This window comes from Perca flavescens, chromosome 22 (genome assembly GCF_004354835.1).
Source record: "Perca flavescens isolate YP-PL-M2 chromosome 22, PFLA_1.0, whole genome shotgun sequence".
NCBI lineage: Eukaryota > Metazoa > Chordata > Actinopteri > Perciformes > Percidae > Perca > Perca flavescens.
Genome location: NC_041352.1, coordinates 19174710 through 19186881, shown reverse-complemented (window position 1 = coordinate 19186881; position 12172 = coordinate 19174710).

Below are 12172 nucleotides of genomic sequence, written 5' to 3'. Positions count from 1 at the left end.
CCAGCCTGAGGTTAGATGCCCCTGTTCTGTCCCATATGGACGGATAAGTGGTTTAACCTCAAAATAGATGGAGCAGCTGACGGCCTCCCTACAGATTCAGCTTTGAGCTGCTGTTTGAGAGGTGTGGGAGCCGCATTAACAGAGGAACATGACTCAGCATGCTGGTCCGGGAGCCTATGGCCCTCCAACAAAGTAAGGTAACGTAAGGTCACTTGAAGAGGTTTAAACCTAAAAAGAACATGCAAAGTTTCACTTCTTATCACCAACAGTACTATCCGTTATTCACTTATAGCAGTGGTTACCAACCTTTTTGATTTATGGTGAATTAGAATGAAGCGATTGCTTGCGACAATACGTTATGAGCTGTCCCACCAGTCGTTTTCAGATATTTACATTTAAGACCCGGAGAGATAAAACTATCGAGCAGAATAAAATAACAAACAAAAAAAATTTTGTTACCTTTCCTACCCAGTTCAACTTCTTGCGACCCTTTAGATATACCTTGGGACCCCAATTGATGGGTCCCGGCCCCCAGGTTGAGAACCACTAAGGTGTATCACTTTGCACTAAACTGATCAGAAGTCTTATGAAATGGTCTAATGTCTATTTTAAGATAACTCGCACTAAAAGGTTTAGCAAACCCTGATTTAGTCGTCAGATTAAAAATAGATTAAACCTATCAGGGAAAAGAAGAAACCCACTGTAGCCTGCAGGACATAATATATTATCTGCAATATTTATTAATAGCTTTAATTAATGCTAATGGAAAAACACATTTTGTGTAGCCAGTGTAGCAAATGAATACAAAAGAGAAGCTGTAGAACATAGTTGTACTTAGTTAATCAATTAAAGGATTACTAATTAATCAATGAACCATGTCACATACAGTACATGTGTTGTGTCCAGCTGCCCTAAAAGCTTGTCTATCAAAGATCCTGCGGCTTTAAAGTCAGCCTACAGTTTCCGCAGCAGTGCACCGCGAGAGGCTTTGTATGAAATAGTACAATATCACTGCACAGTTGGCTTTGGTTGGTTTGTCCACTGAGTCACTATATCAGTCAACAGGTGTCTAATCTCAGTTGAGTTTCATTGACGCTTTATTTCGTCATTCCGCCGCCTCCTCTCCTGTAAGGTAACTTTAAGGTTTTCTTGTCGGGACAGTTGGATTCAGAACAGGGCGAGCACGACTCTCTGAACAAGGGAGGGAAACTCTGCAGCAATCCTCATTAAAATTCCCTGTCCGTACAACTCACCACGAAAGCCTCCTTTAGTGGGTGGTACCGGCGTCCTGCGCGTCTCTTTAATTGCGCACCACGCATTAACGAGCGATCACGGATCACAGTTTCATCAGCAGTGGCCAAGCGGATCACGCTGCCTTGAGGTAGAGAGTTCGCTTCATGTCCCGCTATTTACGGCGTCACGGCTGAGAGCGGAAAGGTGGGCGCAGAGTCCCAGAGGTCCGGCAAAGGGTGGCACCCTATACGCATCTCATCCAGCGGGTGGACACGGTGTGCGGCGACCCACAACGACACGGTCCGCTCCTGCAGTGAGCTTCACTTGGCTTCTCGTTGCAGCTCATGATTGTGACATTCTCGGTGGGGACTGGCAACATGTGCGCCTGGTTGGTGTGAAGTGTGACACAGCTTTGGGGGTTTCATTTCTCTCGGATACGCCAAGTACCCGACGTTACGGCGCACCTTGTGTATAATAGGTAAGTACATCAGTTTATTATCTACTTCAGATCAGACAGCTCGCCCTCTGCTACGTACCTGCAGTGTGTTGTATTGGCTGCTCTGTACAATAACTCTGCGTATTGATTATGTTGAGCATCTGATTTGTTGAAATCCTGCTGGCAGTTATGAGCAGTGACTGTCACAGACACGAGCATCAAATCCCTGTCAGTGCTGCATCCAACTATCACTGCAACAGATCCCAATATATGGTGGTATAGTTAAGGTAATGGTTGATTCATGTTTGGGATTCAATATTGTCTCAGTCTCTTGGCAATCCCAAAAATCTGAAAGTATGGTGGTCAATTAAGAAAATGTGCTCTGAAATGTTTCATTAGACTTTGGGTGCCACTTAATTCTTGGAAAGATTAATGGTAAATATTCCATGCAGTGGCTTGCTGTAGTCCCAGTTTATTTACAGCAGTAGGCTTGTTTACTTCCAAAAACAAGGAGTTTAAAGTTTTTGGAGAGCCATCAATCTTGCAACTTGAGGATCTCTGCCCTAAGTGCCCTTCAAGTGGTTTATTTCTCAGGCAACATGACAGCCACAATAGGAGAAACTCTCTTAAAATGTAAGATCACCATGAACAAACCGGCATCACCAAATACCCCATATGAGTGTGGAGCTCCAGCATTGTTTTCAAGCACAGTGAGATGTATAGAGTATAGAGTAAAGTGTGTACTAATTGAACCTGCCGGCCACTCTCCATTGTGCAAAGAATGTTTGGTTGCCTTTTCTCCACAGAAAGCCCCCATTCCTTTGTTCTGGGGGACAATCCTCCAGTGCCATGTGTGTGCAGGGGTGGGGGGAGGGGGAGGGAGAGGGGTCAGCAGGGGTATTGACATCAGTAGCTGACAGCTTCCTCGGGACGAGCTGACATGCTGTGGTACTATGAATGGGTATTAGGGAACATATGAGCAAAGCACTTAACAGTTATGAGGACATTTATTCCTTGTACACAATGCTCGGCGACCAGCCATATATCTGCAGCGATATAATGCAGGACTGCAAACTCTGTCAACATTTATTGAATGTAATTTGATACATAAAGACGATTTGTGTCATAAGGAATTACCAAAGTTGTGAGAATTCATCCTCGGGGGAACATAAATGTCTTTACCAGATATCAGTATTGTCAAGACGTTTTACGTAAGACCACACACGTGAAGCTCATTGTGGCACCAGAGAAAAAGTCAGAACATTTGCCAAAATTTTAAGGATTCGTCATCTGGGGACCATGAATACCTAAACAAAATGTCATTAAAATCCATTCAATATTTGTTGCAATATTGGTGGTGGACCACTGCTATAATATTTTAATGTTTTTTTTATAAGTTGTTTAGAAATAGAAGTAATTGAACGAACGTCGCTTTGGGCTCCGGAAATATGTGATAGGTATTTTTCAAAACGTCCTTACATTTTATAGACTAAGCAATTGATTGATTGATTTATCGAAACAAAAAAAAATACAGAAATCAACTTTGTCCCAATGGGCTTCACAGTCTGTATAGCACATGAGACCCTTAATAACTGGCCCTTGATTTGCTTATGTGAAACCTCCCAAAACAGTGTCATGAAAGCTTATAAAGTCAAGACTGGATGAATGACATAAAGAGGACATTTTTTTAGAGGATTTTGCCGACAAATCCTACCAATTCTTTCTGACATCCTGTATGATGGAGGCCAAAGTCAGCCATTTCAACAGCTTCCTATTTGGTGCGATATCTCATGTCAACATTAGGAAGATTTTTTAGAGGGCAGCAGCTGAACAGTCTCCCCAGCTGCTGTCTTATCGCCAATGTCAGGAAAAGTCTACATTAACACGGAAAAACACACGGAAACTATCAGCTTTCTCATCCAGAGCAACAGACCTCCCTTAAACAAACGTATCAGGGAAGTTCCAGGAAAAGGGAAAATCTGTTTTCTGACTCTTGCAGCAGAAAGTCCAACTGATGGGAAACTGTTGGGGAATGTATCTATGGCAGTGTGAGTGGGTTTCATGCTTGTAAGTAAGCGTCCCTCATGACTGGTAGAGAGTGGTACACCATGAGGTGGAATGCAGCCCCCATGGGCCCCTCATGCTGCACAGTATGTGCTCAGGATGGACTTCGCACCTTAGTCCGGCCTGACAAAACAGCATGTGGCCAAAACAGGATTTCACCTAAGCAAAGGGAGGAAAAAGCAGGCCTGTGCTTGAATCATTTATTTTCCTGTGTTTTCTAAATGCCAGGCAGTATTAACGAAGGCCCTCAGCTGCTTTTGAAATGAATTCCATTTAAGCTGAGATCGGGGCTCGTATACAGGAACCACGGGGGGAGGTGCCACGCTGAAAAGCAAGCAAAAGCCACTCTATTCAACCAAGAAGAAAAATCCCCCCCCTTCCACACACACACACACACACACACACACTTATGATCCTATCAACTAAAGAGCATCCCCATAGGACCAGAGGGAGCCCGGACTGGTAGTGCTTAAAAAAAAAAAAAAAAAAAACTCTCTTTTGAAGTGTTAACATTTGAAAGCCATACCGCATACAGTAGTATCTGAGCATTGGGGGTTGAATAATATAGGTGCCTTAGGTAAATAAAAGACTTGAGTAGCAGCAACCCCACCTGCCCTGAGCAGGCACAGGAAAAGCAGTTAGTTGGTAATGAATAACTAACCATTATGATGATGAAAGGGGGCGATGGGCACGGGGAGATAAGAATGTGGTGACCATCCGAGCATGAGGTGTTTACAAGGGGGAATTCCTCACATTCCTCAGCTGCAGCCATGCCACTCCAATCTGCATCTCCACCCACTGATGGTCACCCTCTGTGCCAGGAGGGGCCCATAAAGTTCCTCCACAGGAAATAGCTGTTGTTAAGGTGTTATGTAAAGCGATTTGTGAGTATTGCTTTAGAGATTTTGGGGGTATTAATAGAGCTAATACAGCAGGCTGAGGAACATGTTCAGTAGATCCCCAGAGAGTTAAAATTCACACAAAGGCTTGTTTTTGGCTTTGAGTAGGGAAAAAGATTTTTTTTACACACATTCAAGCTTAAGCAAAATGATGGAGCTGTAAGCATACGTTTCACTTTCAGTTGTTGTTGTTGTTGGTATCCAGTAAAAATGTAGTGAGAAAATGAGATCTAATTGGCGTTGTGAACCGAGCAGGTGTGATGCAACAAATGTGATGAACATTTCTTGATAGCCGTGTGTTTTAAGCATCCCCTACCACAACAAGCAGCCTGACTCTGGGGATGGCAATGTCAGTTGGTCCATCACTTAAAACTATACAACTATTTGAAAGATTGTCATGACATTTTGTACAGACATTCTTGGTGCCAAGAGGATGGACCCTAAAGACTATAGTGATCCCCTGACTTTGCAGAGCCCCCTGCAGGTCAAAGTTTTCACTTATCCAGTGAAATATCTCAACATCTGGTAGAGGGATTGGCAGAAACGTAGGTACAAACATTCATGGTTCCCGGATGATGTATCCTAATGACTTTGGTATTCTTCTGACTTTTCCTGTTGGGCCACCATGAGATTCACATGTGTTATTTTGAGTGAAATTTTAACCACTAACAGATCCATTGCCATGGGATTTAGTCCAGGCATTCATGTTCCCCTCGGGATGAATTGTAACTTTGGTGATCCCTTAACTTACCACCAGCAGGTCAAATGTTTAATTTGTCCAATACTTAGTTTATAACTGATATATCTGCAATTTCCCATCAGCCTCATGTGTGCTTTGTGTTTAGCATGCTATAAAAACTAAACTAAGATGTTGAACATGATAAACATTACACCTGCTATACATCAGCAAGTTAACATTGTCACTGTGAGCTTGTGAGTATGCTGAAGTTAACATTTAGCCTCACAGAGCCGCTGGCATGGGTTGTTTGACTAGACTTATTTAATAAAGGTTTGTTCAGAAGTATTAAAATCTGAAATATTTAACCTGCTTATGTCAAACTACAGGATGATCTCTAAGTGCTGCACCGTAATTCCTAGTGGATTTCTCAGTGTTTTAAGGGTTACATTGCTCACACACAAGTCTATAAATATGTGAGGAAAGGTAGAAAAGCTAGTCTGTTGCAGTACTATTTTAAAATCATTCAATAAATCAACCTAAATATCTGAATATATCTGAAGTGCAAATGCTTAAAAAATATAGAGAAAATATAATATAGAGCACTTTTCATGCAAGAGATGAAGCTCAACACTTTACAATTGCTAGCTATTGCTTTATTTTACAACAAAATGCAACACATTAAAACGAGGCCAAATAGACAATAAAGTTAGACAATAAAAAGACAGTAGATAATAAATTATATAAATAAAAGTAAAAACAGAGACCATTAAGAATGATAAAATTATTAATAGAAAATAATATAAATTACATTAATTGAAAACCAAAAGGATTTCAGCTATTGTTTAAAAGCTTTCACAGAGCCCGTATAAGGAAGTCATGAGGCTGGACTTAACTCAAGTCTTTATCCCCTCAGTCTATTAAAGTTTTCGGGGCAAGTTTTAGAGTGCCTTTTGTGCCTCTTAACAGACACAAAATGCAATTAAAATGTCTGTTGGTTAGTAGGAGGCTTGGCAGTGGCGATCTGTGTGGTAGTTCCCTTAGCCAGACTAGCAGGCCCGACCGGCATCCTCTGCTTTCCCGCCTTCATCGCCTCCCGCTACCCACGACAATCCACCGAGCGCACGCTGTTCTGGCTATGTCCTCCAGAGGACAGGTCATGCCTTCGCGATGAAAACTTGAAGTTTATTCCCCCTCAAAAATAGGTAATTGAGCACTGTAGTGGTTATGACCATATCAGTGACTATGTAACTACATGGAAACAGTCCAAATGATGCCTGTGGCTTGCACAGTAATAGCGTTACTGAAGGCTAGCTCTAGTCTCGCGATGAAGTCCCTTCGTAGCACGTAACAGTGTGCAGATCGCTCTGAGAAGCAAGGATGCCGGTCGGGCCTGCTAGTCCAGCTAAGGGAACTACCACACAGATCGCCACTGCCAAGCCTCCTACTCACTAACACCAGATCGATCACACACAAAATGGATGAGCTACAAATACACACAGAACTGCTGCGTGATGATTATCACAGAAACATGACTGAACACACGGCAGCTAGCAGCTAGCAGGGCGAACTAGCTACCAGCAGAATAGAGACCAGGTAGGTGAATTTAAACAATGTCGGAGTTGAAAACGCATCTTGTTGTCACGTAAGGGCCCTGTTCATGTTAAACAAACATTTTAATTGCATTTTGTGTCTGTTAAGAGGCACAAAGGCACTCTAAAACTTGCCCCGACAGCTGCCGTTTTAGCTAAGTGGAAGCTCGTAGACGTAGCTGCAGCTACTCCGTGTTGACCGCACCGATTCGGCTTGTTTTTCTTTCTATCGACTGTACTCGCATATTTATAGCGATCAAGATTAACGTAAAAATTGGCCGGAATTCTCCTAATTTTCAGGGGTTTTTTTCACAGACAAGACCTTTAAGCATAACAGTTACCTACTAATCACAAAACAGTAATTAAATAATAATAAAATAAAAAAGGATAGAATAGAAGGATAAAATCTTTCTCATATTTTGTGGCGGAGAAGTGTTTAATACCCACATGTGAAAAGTGAAACACAGGGACTCCTCTGTAAGCAACCTCGGGACACAGAGGGTTTGTGTTTTAGGATCAATCATCAAATTTTTTATATAATGCAGCACAGATGACTGGGCCTAATAGGATTATGACAAGGCCTGGTGGGAGGAGAAATGGTCCAGGGGGGCACATGTTGCCCCTACAAACCCAGCCTGGGGGTCATGTGATAGAAGGGGACAATACTAGCAGGTGTCAGCCCGATAATTACGGGGTCTGAGGCCGGCTCACCTATGAGGATTAATGCCTCTAATGGAGGGCAGGTTGTGACCCCGGCAAACAAGGAAGCAAATCACCACCCTCTCAACCAGAGAGAGAAAAAAAAAAGAAAGAGCTTCTAGTCTTTGGTTTCCTTGACAACTTTTTCAATCAGGCTATTCGGGCGGCTGTGTCTCAATAGTAGAGCGGTCGCCTGCCGATCGGAAGGTTGGCGTTTCGATCCCTTGCCCTGCAGTCTCATGTCGAAGTGTCCTTTGGCAAGTCACTGAACCCCGAATTGCCCCCGAATGCTGCGCCATCGGAGTCTAAATGTGTGTGAATGTGATGAGCAGGTGGCCCCTCGTATGGCAGCCTCAGCCACAGTGTGTGAATGGTTCCTGTACTATGTGAAAGCGTTTTGAGTAGTCGTTAAGACTAGAAAAGCTCTATATAAAAACAGTCCATTTACATTTAGTTCTTTTAGCGCTGAACTTCTCATAACACCAAAAAGCATTTCACTTATAATTTATGAATACTTGTCAGTCATACTCTTTGGATACAGCAAAGTGTATTCATAGTCCTTTGTTTTATCCGGCCTCCAATCTTTTGCGCATGCATTCAGTTAAAATCAAACCTTGTTTTCTGTCCAGACTCATCTGATAGAGGCTGCGGATTAAAGTGGCACCATATGCTGGGGACTGAGGAGCCCCCTCCCCATGGTAGAGCGTATTATTGCGCCCTATGTCACTGTCAGCAGCTAATTGTTGTGGAGGATTGAGGTGACGGGGGAACAACTCCCCTATCTTGTCTTAAACGTTTGGTCATCTCTATTTTACCCTTATACCTTAATCAAAGCATTTTCTTTTCCTACCCTTTTTCACGCTGTTTGAGTCTGAGTTGAGGCAGTCTGAATGCCAGGAAAGGAAATCTGGTGCTCTTGAGAATATAAAACCATTGTTTTCTCTCTCTGCCCTACCCATGCCGCATATGGCTCATTTCATGGCTGCTGGAGAACCTGATTGATGGGCTGAAAAGCAGCGGAGCTGATGTTGCTCATGTACAGTGCTTGGCAAGACAAGAGCCAAGTCCTCGTCCAGGTCACATGAGGTAAAAGTAAATGAAAGAAGAGACGGAAGGAGGAAGATTTGTCAGACTGCAATAGAGTGCCAAACTGCTCTTTATAACAAAAGCACAGGAAAGGTGGTTTTCCTAGGAACTCTTAGGCTACATGACCGCTAAAGCATGTAAGCCAGAAGTCATGGCTACAGTATAGCTGTGTTCGAAACCGTCCCCTCATTCACTTACTCACTATTCCCTATATAGTGATATTAAATAGTGAACTATATAGGGAATGACCAAACAAGATTTCAGACACAGCATCGTGTAAACAAACCGAAACTAAAATAATTCTAATACGTCCCTGAAACAAACCGAGCACTCAGGAGAATAGTAAAAGGTTGTATATATGTTACATGTAACATTTCTACTGTTTAGAAACGAAAGCCTGTTCCATTTTTCCTTTTCAGTTTTCGCGGTGACTTCTGCTTATTCTTCTCCTCCGGGAAAACATGACTGCGCTGCATTGTGGTATAAGGGAGTTAAATGTAGGCTACATCATATGTACACTCAAACTAGCTGTGCATTGTGGGTATTTTATAGTGGACTATATGGTGAATGAAATGAACCGCAGCGAATTCGAACACCACTACAAAATGGCAAACACACTATATAGTGCACTATTTCTGTGATAGCGAGCAGTTTCGAACACAGCTCATGTCTCTGATGCCGTCCTTGCCAAAGGTGTCGTGGGAGCTGACATTATCGTAATCATTGCATTAACAACCTCTGGAAGAACTCCTCAAATATTAAACTATCGGCGCTTGTCACCCCAAATTAGAGAGCAGTTTATGTGGTTTTGCTCCCATTCTCCTCCTCCGTCTCGCTCTCTTGTCTAAAAGATCAGTGGCCCTGGGGGGCTGGAAAGCTGTCTAGTAATCTGAGACAGCATTAATACTGAATAAGATGAAGCGAGGCGTTGGCCCTGCAAATTAATTTACATACACAGAGCAGCATTAAAAAAAAAACTAAAAAAACACAGCAAAAATGAGTGGGATATCGCCTGGTTTGTGTGTGTGATTGTGTTTGTGTTGCTGGTAGTGGTGGCAGCAGGGATGGTGGTTTGTGGCAGCTACATCACCATGGAGACAGTGGCATTATCGTGTAGCGAGGACGTTGATGCTGGAGCGAGTACAGCACTGGCAGCAGAAAGGAGCAACATGGCAACAGCAAAATGTGAGTGGACAGCCACTAGGCAGACTTCTGGCTTTACGTCAAACACAAGACACATGGACATATTTCCTCTTTAAAGTGCTGTTCGCTTTCTTTCGCTGCTAACTTCACAGTTCTACTTTCAAATGGTTCTGCCCCTGATCCACTGTACCAAAAGATCCATGTTCATACCCAGATTATCTCATACTGAGAATGGCACTGTTGTGAACGACTGCTGAAGCTGCTGGAATGACTCCCCCCTCCTCCCTCCCTAAAGAGGAGAGTGTCCTTTGAAGAGAAGAGATGACTTGACGTTTTGGGTTTGTTAAGCTGCAAATAAATTGGTCACACGCAGGCTGTTTTTGCTGTAAAAACACTGCAGCTCGCTGTGGTATACGATGTGTCAAACATGCCGTAGTAACTGCAATGCTTTTTTTCTCCCTCTCTCAACACTGTAATGACAGTTTATGCATCTGGTTCTGTTGGACTGTTTCCTTTGCACACAGTTGCAGACTTCAAGGACCATGCCAATGTGTTTGCAAATGTTACTTCCTTAAAGTTATAATCCTGGGAGAGTTAGACGAGAGGACCCAACCCTACATGTTAATCCTGACAACAATAATGTAATTTTGATCAAAATGAATGCAGACACGATATTCAATGAGATGGATTAAATCATTCAGAGGGAAAAAAGAAGTGTGATTTTCATTAAAGTGAAGAGAAATGCCTAAACAACAAAGACAAAAAATTTCGAAAACATAGTTGCATAGATTGCAAAATGGTTAGCTGTGATGTGTAAGGGATTTGTAGTAAATTAGTTCCAATGTGCAAAACTACTGGAATGGTCCTTTAAATTGTGACCGTTTTTCCGTCATCTTTTCAAGAAACTTAAGCAACTCTTAAAATAATGTCGTTTGGCCTGCTCCTCTGCTTTCCCCTGAGCTTTAGCTCCATTCTTCACCCTTCCACTAATAATAGATCCTGCTGCTCATCCACGATGTATTGTCCCATGCCCAACATCACACAGAAGAGAGAGGCAGCAGAGTGATAGAGGGAGCGACACCTGCAAATTCTCTCCAAGGCCAGCTCTGTCTCCCCACAGGGCCAAGCATTTGACATTTAACTACGATAGCTGTAAACAGGTCACTGGAATGCCATTGACATTCATTTTTCTGGCACAGTTTTGTCTCTTTGCAACTCTGCTTCGTGGCGGTTTAAACCCAGGACTGGATACCTTTGAAATCCCACAGCTTGTCTCTCCATCCTACCGGTAAATGCAAAAAAAGAGTTGGCACCAAGCAAGTTTAATCAATAAACATTTAGTCCTAGTGCTGAAAAATGCCGATTGCGTCTTCTCAAACGTGACAATTTGCCGCTTTTCTCTGTTTTATATCATTATAAAATTAATATATTTAGGTTTTTATACTGTTGCTCACACAAAAGAGCAATCTGAAGACATCTTCTGCCTTCACTATGTGACACTTTTTGTTTGTTTTTCTTTTTATTCTGTCCCCCAGTGGGTGGAGACCAAAAACACCATGAACTTTCCTGATGATATACAGTAATCATCTTTTCATGTTCATTATTTTATCCGTTTGATGTCAGAAAAAAAGGGCGTGTATCATCTGTGGTTTATCACTTAATCATAGACTCTGTGAAGCTTACCAACCAAATCACCCACAAGCCCTCAGCTCCACCTCTTCCCTACCATAGCATTGAAACACACATTTCATCCATAATATTAAACACTTCTGACTCTTTGTGTGTGTGTGTGTGTGTGTGTGTGTGTGTGTGTGTGTGTGTGTGTGTGTGTGTCATGCTGAGTCTAACTTTTTCCTCTGCTGTTTACCTATTCATTTATTCCTCCATGAGTGATGGCACAGGCAAACCAAAGCTCTCCATCCTCTGGTAATTAAACATCTGTTGGTGGGACATTTTTCTCCTGGCAAGAATAAAAAAAAAAAAAAAGACACACACACATACTCTGAAATGCTGTGGTGGGCGTCCCAGGCTAGCGTCGGTAATGAGCGTGCTGAATGGTAGCACTGATTGCTTCATTATTTCTCCGATAGGCTTCTGTCAGAGCTACTTGATGGATGTTGCATGTCTGAAAGAAAGCTCCTTACGTGAACGTCACACTCTTCAAACTTTAAGGCTACCTCATACCTATGGCAACACCGTTCTTTACTAATTGCAGGTTGTAAAGTTTCACCCTCATCTTTCCTGATCCTCTTGCATCAGACTTGCTCAATGTGACACCAAAGCTCAGTGCAATTAATCACCATCATCAGTTCCTCAACATAAACACATGAATCCTCTCATATTC